We start from the raw sequence: 16315 nt of genomic DNA on the forward strand, positions 1-16315 counted from the left end.
GGGGGGATGGTCACGCCGCAATCCCTTCTCCTCCATTCTCCTCTTGGGATCTTGGGCACACACGCGCCCAGCGTGAGTTCTAAGCCACCGGGTCCGGGACGTGAACCGCGGTCGACTACGTGGGAGTCCAGTGCCATAGCCATTACGCTAACTGCTGGTTCCCAGATATTATCTTAATATATCTACCTAATATATCTGGATGTTGGAGGATAAATATTGGAAATCAAGGTGACCAGATGTGGAACTATTCATGTAATTAATGTAATAGGTATTTAACTTTTGAATTACTTGTGATGTGAATATAGTAGGATCATGAATTACTTGTGATGTGAATATAGTAAGATCATAGTGGGAAAAGACAGAAGAAATACAACTAGATCTTCAAAACCATGGAAAATGAATATTATGAAAGAAATATCCACGTATTCCTCTTTTTTGCACCAAAATAAATTAATACTTCAATTCTATTTTCCACAAACTTTTGAAGTCCCCTCATATTCTGGAAATGGTTTAAACAAAACACATCAAATGATAATTTGTGGTATCATTAGGGTAAAAGGGAGTTGAGAGCTAATAGGAAGTTAGAAACATTCTATCAGAAATAGATAACTTGTTTTTTGTTTGTTTGTTTGTTTGTTTGTTTTGGAACCTAAGCTATTTGGTGATTCATAGAAAGTCAGACAATATGCAGCTTGGAGTGCAGAGAAATGATGAAATTAGATTTTACCCTGTGAACCCATAAGTATAGGGACATTAAGACCTCTTTGATTTGATTCAATTTCATTTGAGCCTCTGGGACAGAATCTACTGGAATGTTGGAAAAGTCATGACGTAGTTTTTCTATGATTTTCAAAGGTCATTTATTTATATAAAGAACAAGGCTCAATCAATGCTTGTTTTGTTTGATAACGTTTTTCCATCTTTCAGTGAGCTTCATAACTCCTCATTCCTATAAGGACCCACCAGGATGAGAAGGTGGTATGGTGGTTAAGGCACTGGACACTCCCACATGGCTGACCACAGTTCAGGTCCTAGGCCTGGTGGTTTGCTTTCTCACTTTCCTTCTCTCTCTCTCTTGTCTGTCTCTGGTCAAATTAAAATAAAATTAATGAATAAATAAAATAATTCTTTTAAAAAAAGGACCTTTATCAGTGAAAAACTAAACATGGTGTTGACTTACAGCCTGATTGGAATTGAACATTATACCACATAAGGAGTTTTGAAGAGAGTGAAACAGGTGGATGTCTGATGGCACAAAGCAGTGAGTATGATGGGTGTGAAAATGCATTCCATTCAAGCTCCAGTAATTTTGGATGGATGATCAAAATTGTGTGTGGTCTCGTCCTTTACAATCAACGAGCTCTGGACATTTCTGGATGATGGTTTCATTCAAACTGTCTAATTGCCAACAGAACACACTTGAATTGATCGTTTGGTTCCTTGGTAGGAGCTCAAAAAACAACACCTTTAAAATCCCACCATACTGAGAGCATAACCTTCCTCTGATGAATGTCTGCTTTCAGTGTCATTTGAGGCAAATCATCATGTTGGGATGAAGACTGTGCACCACATTGCTGTAAGCAATGTAACCAGTTATCATTCACTTCAAAATGAGCATACTGCAGATATGTATATGCACTGTCAAATGAACTTCTTTGAGTTAAAGAGGAACCCACATATCAAGCTTGCTTACAAATCCCAGCTTCTTCAGACGATCATGAATGCTTGCGTGATAAATGTTCAAGGTTTCGGCAATCTCTCATGTCATGTAATGTGGGTTTGAAAAGCTCAATGTCTTTATTTAGTCATCATCAACCTCAGTGGGCCTCCCTTCACCAAGGAGCATCCTTGAGATCAAAATCACCAGCACAGAATTTCATGAGGCATCATTAGCACTGACGTTTTTGTAGAACATTGTCACTATAAACTTTACACCGTTTAAGAATACATGAAAGCTTACATGTATTCTTACCTTTATGGAAGTAAGACAGTAAAATATAGTGAAAGCGCATGGTTTGGTCTTCCATCTTCAACTTGTAAAATCTCTAAAATTCAACAAAATTCCTTAATTTTTTTTTTTTTAGAATGAAGCTAGAACTGTCAGCTGTCAAATGACATAGCAATAACATCGATGCGAATGATTCCAGTGGTTCCAAAAATGAACTAGCGTCATCTGTTGCAAAAACGCATCATGACTTTTCTGACAACCCAATAGTTTAAATTGTAGTTCTCAATGTTGACTACCATTTAGAATCACCAGAGGGGACGTGTAACAGTCTCCATGCCAATGAAATCAGACTCTCCAGGGATGATATTCAGGATTCAGTGGTTTTTAAAGCTCTTCAACTGATTCCAATGTGCGTAGAACCATTTGGGTTGTATTCATAAGGTTTTCAATACATTCTACTTTAATACTTAACAGTGTCACCAGTTCTGATTCTGGCTTTGCCTTGAAAACTGGATTTTTCTCTTTTTTCTGAAAACAATTATCTTTCTTGTTTAATCACTGTGGTAACTGCATCCTCTGACCTTGATAACTCTCAGTGCCCAAACCTTCTATTTTTGCCAGCTTTCTCTAGCCTTGACCAATACCTAAACTTTAATCCCAGTGTTAAAACCTCGCTGGCAGGTATCTCTGATGCCAATAGCCTGCCAGCCTGAATGTCTTCATCACAGTCCTTGGCCTGATCCCTAGCCAACGGACAGTAATTAAATCTAGTGCAGCTGAGATTTCTCCAAAATTTACAAACAGAGTAAGGTTTGTTTTTCATGAGTATGTGTCTCTCTACCATTCAATAAGAACCCATCATGTTTCCATTTTCTGGAAGAGCTGAGTGAAGCCTTAGTTTATATTTTTGGAAATTAAAATTGTGGAACCCTTACTATCAAGAAATTAAAGTGAGTCGACAAGATGGGTCATCTCTGCCAGTCTGTTCCTTCACTGCCACAGAAGATATTGACCCCTAAATATACCCTCACAACTTCATGCTTCTTCCTCAATAAACATATCCACTCTTTCATCTGTATCAACTTTAACTCTGCCCTATTTTGACATTTCAGATGTTTATCCCCTTTCCTAATCTATTCCAAGTCCTTGACTTTCCTTCTTCTTCAGTGATCATAGTTCGTTAATTTCACTTCTCCTTCAATTACTTACATCTCTAAAGACTATTTGTATCTATCATCTTTAAATCAAAACCGGTAAAAGTCACAGCTAAACAAGATTTTTCTTGGCCCTTTATTTTCCTCCATGCAATATAAGGGAACTTCAAAAGTTTTTGAAAATTGAAATTAAGGTATTAATGTATTTGGTACAAAGAAAATTTGAAACCCACGTGTAGTTTTTTTCATAATATAATTTTCCATGAACTGTTTGAAGATTCTTTATATTACCCTTTCTCCTCCCCTTCTCTGAAAAACAAACAAACAAACAAAAAACAGTAGAAAAGTAGTATATACCCAATTAAGTCACTTTCCCCAAACTTATAGTCCTAATATATGGCAATTCTTTCTTAAAACTTCTACTACATAGGACACAAATAACCTTCTAGTTGCTAAAATCAATGTTTTGCTAATTGTCTGCCTAGTCCTCCCTACTACATCTCACTTTTCTTTCTTTGAAACTTCTTATCCACCATGTGGAATGACATTATTCACTCCTGTCTCCCTAGCCACTCTCTTTCAGTCTCCTTTACAGGTTTAACTCCCTGAACTCTTTCCTTAAGCATCATTTTGACTACTATACCAGACTTGACACTCTTCTAAACTTCAAATATTCTTCATCAGTTAATTCTTGCATGTTGTTGATTTCAAGATCTTTAAATCCCACACAAATCTCTGCATGTGTCTTAAACATCTCAAATTCAACGTAATAATTTCCAAGCCATTGCCACCTCTACCACTCTACTGAATCAGCTTGAGAAAAAGATTTCCAATTCTCTCCTTGTTTAAATCCATTTTATATGTTGTCCTTACGAAATAGTTTGAATCCAGGCTTCTGTATTCTCCTATGTAATGTTCTTCCTCTCTGAACAATTCTTGTCTCTCTTTTACACACTTATTTTTTTAAATTATTCCCTAAGTCTAGTTTTTTCTCCATTTCCTGTCCTGGTGCAGTTAACATTTGGGTACCATGCCTGGAGTAGTAGAAGATGAACATTTGAATTGGCAAAGAAGTTATTTTTCAAGATATTGATTTAAAAAATGGTGCTGGCATAATCCATGGTGAAGAGATCTAGAGTCTCTTCCCGAATTTATATGTAAGTGGGAACACTTTTTATTATTATTTCTTTTTAAACTGTTATCATTTTCTATTACTTTTCAGCTTTATTAAGGTATAATTGAAAGACAAACTCATATAAGCTTTGGGAATACAAGGTGATGGTTTGATATTCATATATATTGTGAAATGACTAATCAGTTAGTTAATATATCACCTCACCTAGTTACCATTTATTTGTTTTGTTTTCTGGTGAGAACAGTTAAGCTACCATCTCTTAACAAAATTACAAGTATACAAACAGTATCATTAACCATAGTTGCCATGTTGAGCATTAGATCCCCAGAAGTTATTACTCTTATTACTGATACAAACATATTTTTAAATTTAATTTAATTTTAATTTATTTTATACATTCAATCGTATGTCACTTACCTTGTAAAGTGCATATTTCAATATGAATACATTTCTTACCTGTCCGGTTGGAGATACTATACACATTATTATCAACAAATAACCCATTTCTTTGTCCCACAAATGCCTTGCCTCACTATTTTTCTTCTTAATGTCTTTTCTCAGCCTCTCCTCCTTCACCCACTCTCTTTGCACACTGTATCTGGTATCTATAAGTACTTCTATGTTTCTATATCCTTTTGTCATTCGGTTTTGGCCATAGAATGTGGACAGTTGGTATATATTAAGTGGAGACATACAAAGTCTCTCCTTCATAACCTGACTTGCTTTACTCAGCAGTAAACTTTCCATATTCATCCACTTTCTGTCAAAAACCAGGGTCTTGATTTGTGAAGAATGTTTCTGGTGCTTTGATTGGGATTTCATTAAATATGTAGATTAATTTGGGTAGAATTGACATTTTGATTATATTAATTCTTCCAATCCAGGAACATGGGATGTCCTTCCACTTTTTTGTGTCATTTTTTATTTCTTTTTTTTAACTTCTCATAGTTTTACTTGTGGAGGTCTTTAACTTCTTTGGTTAGATTTACTCCTAGGTATCTTATACTTCTGGTGGCTATGGTAAATGGAATTACTTTCTTCAGTTCTATCTCAGTCTGCCTGCTGTTTGTGTATAGAAAAGCTGAAGATTTTTGTATGTTGATTTTGTATTCTGCAATTTTAATAATTTATTCCAGGAATTTTTCTGTGGATACCATTGGGTCTTCTATATATACGATCATGTCATGTGCAAATAGAGATCATTTCACCTCTTCTTTTCCTATTCAAATGCCTTTTATTTTATTCTCTTTTCTGACTGCATTGGCAAGAACTTCCAGTACTATATTGAAAAGGAGTGGAAAAAGTGGGCATACTTTTCTTGTACTAGTTCTTAGCAGAAAAGTTTTCAGCTTTTCCCCATTCAGGATGAAGTTAACTACAGGTTTTTCATAGATAGCTTTTATTGTGTTGAGGAATGACATTTCTATGCCTATATTGCTGAGAGTCTTGATCATGAAGGGATGTTGTATCTTATAAAATGCTTTTTATTGCATCAATTTATATGATCATTTGGATTTTATCTTTCTTTCTTTTAATATGGTGTATTACATTTATGGTTTTGTGTATGTTGAACCATCCCTGGAGTAAAGCCTACCTGGTCATGATGTATCATCTTTTTTATATGTTGTTGGATAAGATTTCCTAGAATCTTGTTGAGAATTTTTGCATCTATATTCATCAGAGATATTGGTCTATAGTCTTCCTTCCTTGTCATGTCCTTGTCTGTTTTAAGGATAAGGGCAGTGGGAGCTTCATAGAATGAATTTGGAGGAGTTCCATTCTTTTGGATCTTTAGAAATAACTTGGGTAGAATGGGAGTTAACTTTTCTTTAAAAGATTTGTAGAATTCAGAGGTGAAACCATCAGGACAAGAGCTTTTCTTTGTTGGGAGGGTATTTATTACTGATTCAGTCTCATGGATTGTTATGGACCTATTCAGACATTCTATGTCCTCTTGACTCAATCTTGTCCAGGAATTTGTCCATTTCATCCAGGTTTTCTTGTTTGTTGGTGTATAGTTGTTCATAGTATCCTTTAATGATGTTTTGCATTTCTGTTATGTCTGTTGTTATATTGCCTGCTTCATTGCAATTTTGTTTTACCTGGTTCCTTTCTCTCTTCTTAATTAGTCTAGCTAGTGGTGTGTTGATTTTGTTTACCTTTTCAAAGAACCAGCTTTTACTTTAATTTATTTTCTGTGCAGTTTGTTTATTTTCTACTTTCTTTATTTCTTCTCGAATCTTTATTATTTCTTTTCTCCTGGAGTTTTTTTTATTTTTGTTGTTGTTACTTTTCCCATTCTCTGAGGCATGATGTTAGGTTGTCCATTTACTTTCTTTCCATCTTCTTCTTATGTGCACTAATTGCTATAAACTTTCCTCTTATGACTGCCTTTTCAGTGTCCCAAAGATTATGGAAACTTGTGTACTCATTATCATTGACCATGAATCTTTTTATTTCAGCCTTTATTTATTCAGTAGTTGTAAAGTTATTCAGGAGTAGATTATTTAGTTTCCATGTATTTGTGTAGCTTTCAGGATTTTTTCTGAAATTCATATCAAATTTAATTCAATTCCATCATGGTTGGAGAAGATGCTGGATATAGTTTATATGCCTTTGAATCTGTAAAAGCCAGTCTGTGTCTCTTGATTGGAAAATGTAATCCATTAACATTCAATTTTATTATCAACATTTCTGGACTGGTCCCTATCTTTAAGTTGGCCATTGTCTTGGTTGTCTTTTATTCTCTTATTTTTGGCTGATCATACTTTTCTGACTCTCTTCAGACTTTCTTGAATAGCTGGTCTAGTGCTGGCAAATTCTTTCAGATTTTGTTTGTCTGAGAAGATTTTAATCCTTTTTTTCCCAGATGAAGGATAATCATGCTGACTATAATAATCTTGGTTGAAATTGTTTCTCTTTTAACATTTTCAATATGTCTTCCCATCTTTCCTTGCTTACATTGTTTCTATTGAAAGGTCCTGTGTTAGCCTGATGGGATGACCTTTGTAAGTCACTTGATGTTTATCTCTTGCCAGTTTTAGTATCTTGTCTTTACCTGTGCTTTTAGCCAGTCTGGCTAAGATGTACCATGGAGATGATCTTGGTATAGATTTTTCATGCCCTTATTAATTTCTTCACCTTCTGGGATACCAATTATTTGGATGTTTGGACATTTAATGGAATCTAGTGTTTTTCATATATTATCCTCATTTTTTTGGTTATTTTCTCTATCTTTTTGGTGTTTTATTATTTTTCCTAAGTCAGAGGTTTTGTCTTCCACATCTGAGGTTTGATCTTCTGCATGCTTTCTAGAGAGTTTTTTATTTCCTATATTACATTCATCTCTAATAGTTCCAACGGATTCTTTCTTATGGTGTCCATTTCTTTCAACTCATGAAAGGACTTCCTCAGCTCCTGGAGTTCATTGTCTCTTTTCTGTTTCAACTCATAGTTTTGTTGCTATGAATGTTCTGAATTCTTTCTCTGACATTTCAGTAACTTCTGTTTTTTCAAGATATGGAGGAGAGTTATTGTGCTCTTTTGATGGAGACATTTTTCCTGTTTTTTCCAAACTTGAGACTTCTGTGACTTCTAGCCATTGAGTGGTATATTCACTTTTGGATAGCTTTTTGGTGAATGTTTCTGCCACTGGGAACTAGTTTGCTTTCCTTTTGCTGTGAATTGCTTCTGTGCCAATGTCTCTCTTCTGCTGTGTTTAGCAATATGGTCCCTATGGGGAAGGAGTTTTATATTCAAGTTTCTGAAGAGCAGTTTCTCCTTTTTTGCAGGTGACTCAGTATAGAGTGAGGATCCCTGGGAGCCTCATGATGCTAGGATGTTTGAAAACTATGATTATAGACCTGTATAGTCCCTCTGCATGGACAGAGGATAAAGAGAAAATGACAATATAAGAGGGAAGAAAAAGAATATGAAAGAGGAAAAAAAGAAAAAGTTGCATGCTGTGCTTGCATGGCACACAATTTCAACAGGGGACTGCAGATGGAAGGGGGCTCTGCTTGAGAGCTGAGAGCTACCCTACGGGGTAAGGAGAAGTAAAAAAGGACAAAAAACAGCCTACCTTGCTGGCGGGGAGGGGTGCAGGGAGGGGCTATGAGGTTGGAAGTTGGGGCTGGAGCTGGGGCCAATGGATGACCCCACCTCAGTTTCTCTGACTGGGCAGGGGGCTGCAGATGGAAGTGGGCTCTACTTGAGAGCTGAGAGGGCTGCCCTAGCTTTTATTATTATTTCAATTGACATATAGTAGTTTTACATACTTATGGGATACAATGTGAGTTTTCAATACATGAAACCAAGTGTAATGACAAAACAAACTGTCTCCAATTCTCAAGTTTTTCTAAATCACACTGAGTCACAGCTGTTAAGAGAAAACTGGGACAATAACCAAATATATTACAGTTTGTGATTTAGTTGTGAGCTGCTTGATGTCAGAATTTATTCTTTAATCTCTAAATTTACAATATATACTACTTGGTCATCGTAGGTCAACTCAGGACCCAGTTAATGAGACTCTTGTGTTTTTTCCCCATACAACCTTTAGAAGCTCAGCAGAATGAACAGAGAAATAGGGTGGTGGGGACATCCAATGGTTGATCATTTGCAAGGTGAGCATTATTGAAGGTGAAACAAGTGAATTTCGTGGGGATTATTTCATATATGACTTGGGTTCATCCAGTGGCAGAGAGGAACATACATTTGAAAGGAACGTGAGTGGGATGGAGATAGAAAGAGACTGGCTTACAGTCAGGAGAGGAAATTTAGTTTCCTTTCTTGGATGAGGAGTTGTTCTGATTTCCCATCTTGGATAAGGAGTCATTCTGAATGATGATAAGCCTCAATTTGTGACTATTCCAAAATCAGTTAAAGCTATGTGGAGATCAGACAGAAGAAGAATCTATGATACCAAGTGGTTGCTAAAAGGATGATAATAGAGATAGAATGATTACTGTGACCCAAGCACTAGTGGCAGTGATATAAATTTCTATCCCAGAGAGGTAGCATGACACAGTGATCAGAAGTGCAAATTCTAAATTCCGATGATGGGTTGGATTCACATTTCTACTGTTTATCATCTGGGTGATCTTAGACAAGAGACTTTGAGCAATTACTTAATCTAACCAAACCTAAATACCACCATTTATAAGACAGAGATAGTAGTATCTATCTCATAATTTTTTTACCTGAATTAAATGAGATAATATAAGCAAAATGTTTAGCATATGATGGCTGATTTATACTCATAGTAAACCTTCAGTAAATGTTAACTGACCAGCATAGACATTGACAGTATAAACTAGGTAACAACAATATGAGAGTTGACTTGATTTTCAAAAAATGAAGTGTGAGATTAAGTGTTTAAATTTATTCCAGTCATTGGATCCAAATAAATTCTTCCCAGAAAGCTGAAAAAAATCTACCAATGTAATCATGAAAGTATTTCTAGTAATCTTTGAGGAATAACTTGATTCGGCGTGGGTTTCATAGAAAATAAATTCTAAGGCAAATGCTAGTGGCTAATATTTTATTGAGGCATGTAATTTCAAGATTCAAGAGTGAGAGAAAGAGATAGTGAGGCAGGGTGAAAGTAAACATTAAAAAGCATGTTTCCTAGTTGGTCATAGCTTCAAGATAAGCTAACAGCTTCATCTTGCTAGATGACTAGAGAACAGTACTTGTCTTAGACCCAAGCAACAGTGGATCTTTTCCTTGAGACCTGTATCTCTCTCTCACTCTCTCTTTCACTCTTTCTCTCTCTCACACATACACACATACACACACACACACACACACACACACACACACACACACAAAACTAAACACATGTATGCCTCTTTCACTGGAAGGATAGCACTCAGTAAGTAGTTCTGCTATAGCTACAGCATGTGTTGTAAACATCTGCTTTCATGACTGACACCATGTGAGTCCCAGAGAAATGCTTCTTATCTCTTGCCTCATGCTCTCTAAATGTCATTATGAGTAGTCCCACTGCTATCATTGAAGGTGGATCTCGCTTTAGATTGCAGGAAAGATCTGAGTAGCAGAAGCACTTAGGCAGAAGAAAAGACAAAGGAATTTACTTTTTCTTAGCCTGAATGAAATAGATTTTTGCATTACAAATATCATTTCCAATAGCGTCTATTATTCTAATAATCATTTCTATTTTTATTCCAATTATGGATCTAAAAATATTCACAAATTGGCACATGAGCTCAGGGGGACATGCAGACTTTAGGACAAAGAAATTTCTTCAGGATAAAGGTGAACATTACATATGGATGAGTCAATCTTCCAAGAAGACATAACAATGAAATGTTTATGAACCCAACATTAAAGATTCAAACAAAGAGAAAACTGACAGAAAAAAAGCAGATATAGGCAAATTCATTATACTTGGAGACTTCAACACTTGTAACTCAGGAATATATAGCACTAGTAGATAGAAAATTAGCAAGAGTGTGGAAGAACTGAACAAAAGCATCAATAACCAGATCTAATTGACATTCATCAAACACTCACCCCAATAACAGTAAAATAAATGTTCTTTACAAGTGCAAACAGAACATTTAACACAGATTAGGTCTTAGTTCATAAACCAAGCCTTAGAAAACTTTAAAGAATGCAAATAACACCAAGTATGGTCTCTGCTCATAATGGAATTAAATTAGCAATCAAGAATAGCTATATAACAGGAAAATTTCTAAATGGTTGGAAATGAATATGGTCACCATCTATCTAAAATGAGGTTTCAAGGAAACTTAGAAAATATTTTGAGCTAAATGAAAATTAAAATAAAGCATATCAAAATTGGTAGAATGCAGATAAAGCAGTACTTGGAGGGAAATTTGTAGCCTTAACTGTTTACATTAGAAAAGAATGCTCTCAAATGGACACTCTAAGTTTCATCTTAAGAAGTTAGAAATGTGGGACCAGCAGTTGGCATAATGGCTATGTCACTGGACTCCCATGTAGTCGACTGCAGTTCGCGTCCTGGACCCAGTGGCTTAAAACTCATGCCGAGCGCGTGTGCGTACATGCCCAAGATCCCAAGATCCTGAGAGGAGAACGGAGGAGAAGGGATTGCGATGTGGCCATCCCCCCTGGGGGTGATTTCTCGCTTTCTGTCTCTCTGTTTCTCTCTGTCTGTCTGGAGAGCGCACGCACCCTATAGCAAAAACCTCTCAAAAAAAAAAAATTAGAAATGAAAGAGAAAAAGTAAAAAGGCAGAAGGAAGGCAATAACAAAGCTGTAGTCAATAAAGTAGAAAAAATAAAATTTAAGAACAATAGAAAAAAGTCAATGAAACCAAAGCAGACTTTTTAAAAAAGATCAATTAAGTAAATTCCTAGTAAGTCTAATAAAAAGAAGACAAAATTTACTAATATCAGACATGAAAAGGAGCTACTAATGACTTCACAATCATGAAAAAATAATAAGAGAATATTATAAACAACTCTCTATGTATAAATTCAATAACTTAGATGAAATGGATAAATTCTTTGAAAACTTCAAACCTCCAAGGTCTCCCAGTATGAACTAGATAATCTAAAATATATAAGTAAATAAATAATCTAAAAATTCTTAAAGCTAGTAAATAAATTTAACAAAACACTGATGTAATCTGGATGCTGAAAACTAGTAAAAGCTGAGAAAGAAACCTATGAAGACCTAAATGAATGGAGAGACTATGGTCATGGAATGGAAGGTTCCACATATTAAGGATATTAATTCTCCCTAGATTGTTCAAGACTAGTTTTAAAACCGAGGCCTGAAGTCATCTTACTGCTGGATAGTTGTGCTAAGGGCCAAACCTATGATGTCTGAATGCAAACATTGAACTATAGTAGTAAGACTATCCACCTTTCCATTAAATGAATGTTTATCAAATCAGCTGCCTCCTTTTTTGATGGAACCTATTAATGAGTTCTGAGAAAGTCTGGGCACAGAGGTCCTCTCTGAGAAGTTAACATTTGAGCTATAAATGACTAGACGAAGTTAACTATGTGAATTTCATTGGGAAGCAGCTTCACAAGTATGGGAAAAATCAACTACAGAATTTGAGGCAAGATAAAATCTGTGTTCAAGGGAAACATCAAGTCCAGAATTTGAGGCAAGATAAAATCTGTGTTCACAGAATAGCAAGAAGGCCGGCATGATTGAAATAGAGAGAACTAGGGAAGAATGTTCAAGAGAATCAGACAATGCCCAGGCTATGTAGAGCTTTACAAGTCATAATGAGTAGGTTTTTAAAAGTATATTGGAGGGGCCAGTGGGTGACATAGTGGTTAAGGTGCTGGACTCCCAATGGCCGATTGTGGTTCCGTTCCTGGACCCAAGGGCTTGAAACCTACCCTGGGCATTTGTGTATGCATGCCCAAGATCTCAAGAGGAGAAAACAAAGAAGAGCTCCTAATAGGAAATCAATTAATCTGATTTGTGTTTTTGCAATGTCACTCTGTACTATAGGGAAGAAAGTATGAAAGGGGTGATTAGGAAGTTATGGTATTCCAGACTGGAGTTAAGAGTGACTTAGGCTAGAGTGGTAGATGAGATGAGTGTGAGAAGCAATGAGATTCAGGATATATTCTGAAATAAGGCTGAAAAGATGTGCTGATGGCTTGGATAGGAGTCTGAAACAAAGGGATTTTTTCCATGCTCTGTGCCCAGCACTGTAAAATGTCTCAGGACAAGCAGATGGCATAATGGTTACATAGCCGGACTCCACATAATCAACTGTGGTTCGAGTCCTGGATCTGGTGGCTTAAAACTCACACAGGGTACATGTGTGTGCATGCCCAAGGTCCTAAGAGGAGAATGGAGAAGACGGGATTGTGGCATGGCCATTCCCTGGGGGGACTTCTCATTTTCTGTCTCTCTCTGTTTCTCTGGTAAGTACACGTGCCCTATAACAAAAATCTCTCTCTTAAAAAAAATGCTATCTCAGTGCAATGGAAGCTATAGAAAGTGGTCAGATTGAGGCTGTATTTTGAAGAAAGAGACCAGGTGTTGATAACAGACTGGAAGAGAAGCGGAAAGAAAGGGAAAGAATTAAGTATGACTCCTGGATTTTAGGCCTAGCAAATGGGTAAAAAGAGTCACTATATAATAACAGCAGAAATAATGAGAAAACAGCAGGTTTGGGAGAGGAATTAAAAGTTGGGTTTTTTAATCTGAGTAGAAATACCAGCAGGCAGTTTCATATATTGTCTAGCATTCAGGAAAGAAATCAGGGCAGAAGATATAAATTTTGAATTTGTCATCTAGATAGTATAGTCACAGAAGTTTTGAGATCACCAAGGGGTAGAGAATGGATTAAAACAAGGGACAAAGACATCTGTGGACAATATCATTTAGGTCAGGAAGGGGAAGATGGGTTAGCAAAGGAAATTGAGAAGGAGGAACCAGTGAGGTAGAAGGAAAATCTAGAAATCCAAGTGAAGAATGGGTTTCAAGGAGAAGAGTATCATCAACTGTGTCAAATGTTGTTGAGAGATCAAATAAGGTGGAGACTGAAAATTGATCATAAGACTTGGTATTAAGAAAGTTACTGGTGACCTTGATGAGAACCTCTTCAGAGTAGAGGGAAGAAAAGTCTGAAAGTAGGAGGTGAAAATACAGAAACTCTTTAAGCTTCTTCTTTTTCATAAGAGGTGAATAAGAGGGGCATGTCTTCAAGTGGATGATTTTTAAGTGCGTCCAAATGTAATATAGAGTACAGTTGATAACAGTATCTGCATAATTACCATGTTCCAAGGACACATTGTTAGGGAGTTCTATTGTAATTAGAGTTTTAAAATCAATAAAAGTTATTTTCTATCTTGAAATATAAATGCCATGTATTAAATGATGAAGCAGAACCAAGTTAATATTTAATTCAATATAAGGATAATCTTTGAGGTCAATTCCATACATTTAAATGAAGCAAAAGACTAGCTCCGACGGTAGCTTAATAACTTTACATCTTTGAGAGGCATCTCTAAAATCACAATAGCTGATATAGCTATCTTCAGAGCTAGTCATTTAATACATGGCATTGACCTACTTTCCTCTTTAATTATTTAAGAGTTAGCTGTTCAGTTGAATCTTGTCCTTGCAATGTGAAGAACAAGACTATAATTGTTGTACATTTTTAGTCAAAATTATAGAGTTTATATAACAAATTGGTCTGTTGCAAATAATTTAGAAGTAAATCAAAAGATACAGAATCTTTTAAAAAATATTAGCTTCTCAATGTCAAGAATTTAGAATACCATTTGATTATCTTTTTGCCAATTTTCTGATGTTGCAAACATCAGCTTCTAGTTATTTACTTGAGTAGTAATTTACATCTAACATTATACATAAATTGTGAAGATTGAAGTACCCCTTGTTTTACTGCCCCTCAACAAGTATAATATAAATTGAGTTGACTATTGGAATGAGAGGAGACTCACCTTTCCCATCAACAGCAAGGAGTGGGCGTTGTTATCTGTCCAACTCTCCTAGGTTATATGGTTTCATATTTAAAAGTCTGATTTTTTCCCCTCCACTCAGGATGATCTACCTGTTGGTTCATTGAAAGGTAATGTCACCCACTGGGTCTAGAGCAAGAATTCCACCACAATAGCAAGAACCCTCTCTCTTTACCCAACCCTGGCTCAGTCTCTTAAGAATTAGCAAGTTGCTAGCTTTTCAATCTCCCAGGCCCCCATTTTGTGACACCACATTTATGCTCCCTTCTCCTTCAGTTGCTATTTCATGTCTTTGGGTTACCATCCATAGTATTAAAATATAGGTAACTAATAATTGGTTCATTGGAAAATAAATGTTTTAATTTGTAGTGTATAGCCAATTTTCATAGTGTAAATACTTCCTAGGGTTGATTTAAGGTTGCTGACTTGATGTCATTGAATATAGAGTTCAGAAGAGGTGTACTCACTCAGCTACCAGGAACCAGTAGGAACCTACTCTAGCTCACTTCATCCCAGTGTTGTTTTCCTGGGATGCAATAGAAAACTGAGAGATCGTAGTGCAGAAAGGATGCAACAGCTTTCTAACATAGAGGCCAAAGGAAAATAATGCTCTTATTTTAGAAATAATTAGAGAATATATCAAAATATGGAGCATGTCAATGTGGAGAAACAAAGATGACTTTATGACTAAAATTCCAGGGTATACCAAGTAAATTAAGTAAAGAGAGAGAGAGACTGAAGGAGAAAGGATCACTCTGGGGTAGAAATTCCTTTTACAAGGCAAAAATTAAAAATCGTAAGCCAACTGTTCTGATATGGTAGCAACATATCAGCAGAGGGGATTGAAAACGAGATTTACTTTGGTGCCTAGGAGAAAAAAATGAAATGGTTGAGCAAGCAAGTATCATCTCTGCTACCCAGACTCTAGAGGTTTCACCTGCTTCACATCTTCAACTCCTTTACTCCCTCAATTCACTGCTCTGTAAAACAGCAGAACACATTTTTGAGACACCAGCATTGTCTCAGCTTGTGAACTGGTCTTACAGTGATAGAACCAGGTACCTAATGCATGCTGTGATGATAACCAGCCAAATTAAGACTCTGAGCCCTTTTTAGCCAGTTCCGATAATCTTAACAAGTGATGGATACTTTTCCAAATGAGAATAGAATTTTCATTAAGCCCAGGAATAACATAACTGATTCAAAATGTGCATACCATCAGGAACTCTGATGACAGAAACCACATCATAAACTTTCTCAAGTTGTTCTCAATTTGTCTCTAAAACCGAAACCAGGTAGAGATGTGCTTTTCACAAAAGAGTCATAAATAACTCAATCTACGACAGGTGAACAGTAGTAAATAGTAATTTAATGATCATTAGGGTAGACATCCACAGATGTTGCCAAAACTCATTTTTAAAACCACTCTGGGGGAACTAGCAGTTAGCGTAATGGCTATGTCGCTGGACTCCCACGTAGTCGACCGTGGTTCGTGTCCTGGACCCGGTGGCTTAAACTCACGCTGGGCGCGTGTGCGTGCGTGCCCAAGATCCCGAGAGGAGAATGGAGGAGAAGGGATTGCGGCGTGACCATCCCCCCTGGGGGGTGA

At 36.4% G+C, this 16315-nt stretch overlaps 1 long non-coding RNA gene across 2 annotated transcripts in view; it reads right to left on the reverse strand.

Moving 5' to 3' along the window:
* Positions 1-16315, reverse strand: part of LOC102491088 (uncharacterized) — a 52480-nt gene that overhangs the window by 27826 nt on the left and 8339 nt on the right. For both annotated transcript variants that reach the window (XR_003551050.1, XR_335994.3), the window contains exon 3: positions 14689-14798. This is a non-coding gene — a long non-coding RNA (uncharacterized LOC102491088). The remainder of the gene's footprint in view (positions 1-14688; positions 14799-16315) is intronic.

This window comes from Tupaia chinensis, unplaced genomic scaffold, assembly GCF_000334495.1.
Source record: "Tupaia chinensis unplaced genomic scaffold, TupChi_1.0 Scaffold000600_1, whole genome shotgun sequence".
Lineage (NCBI taxonomy): Eukaryota > Metazoa > Chordata > Mammalia > Scandentia > Tupaiidae > Tupaia > Tupaia belangeri.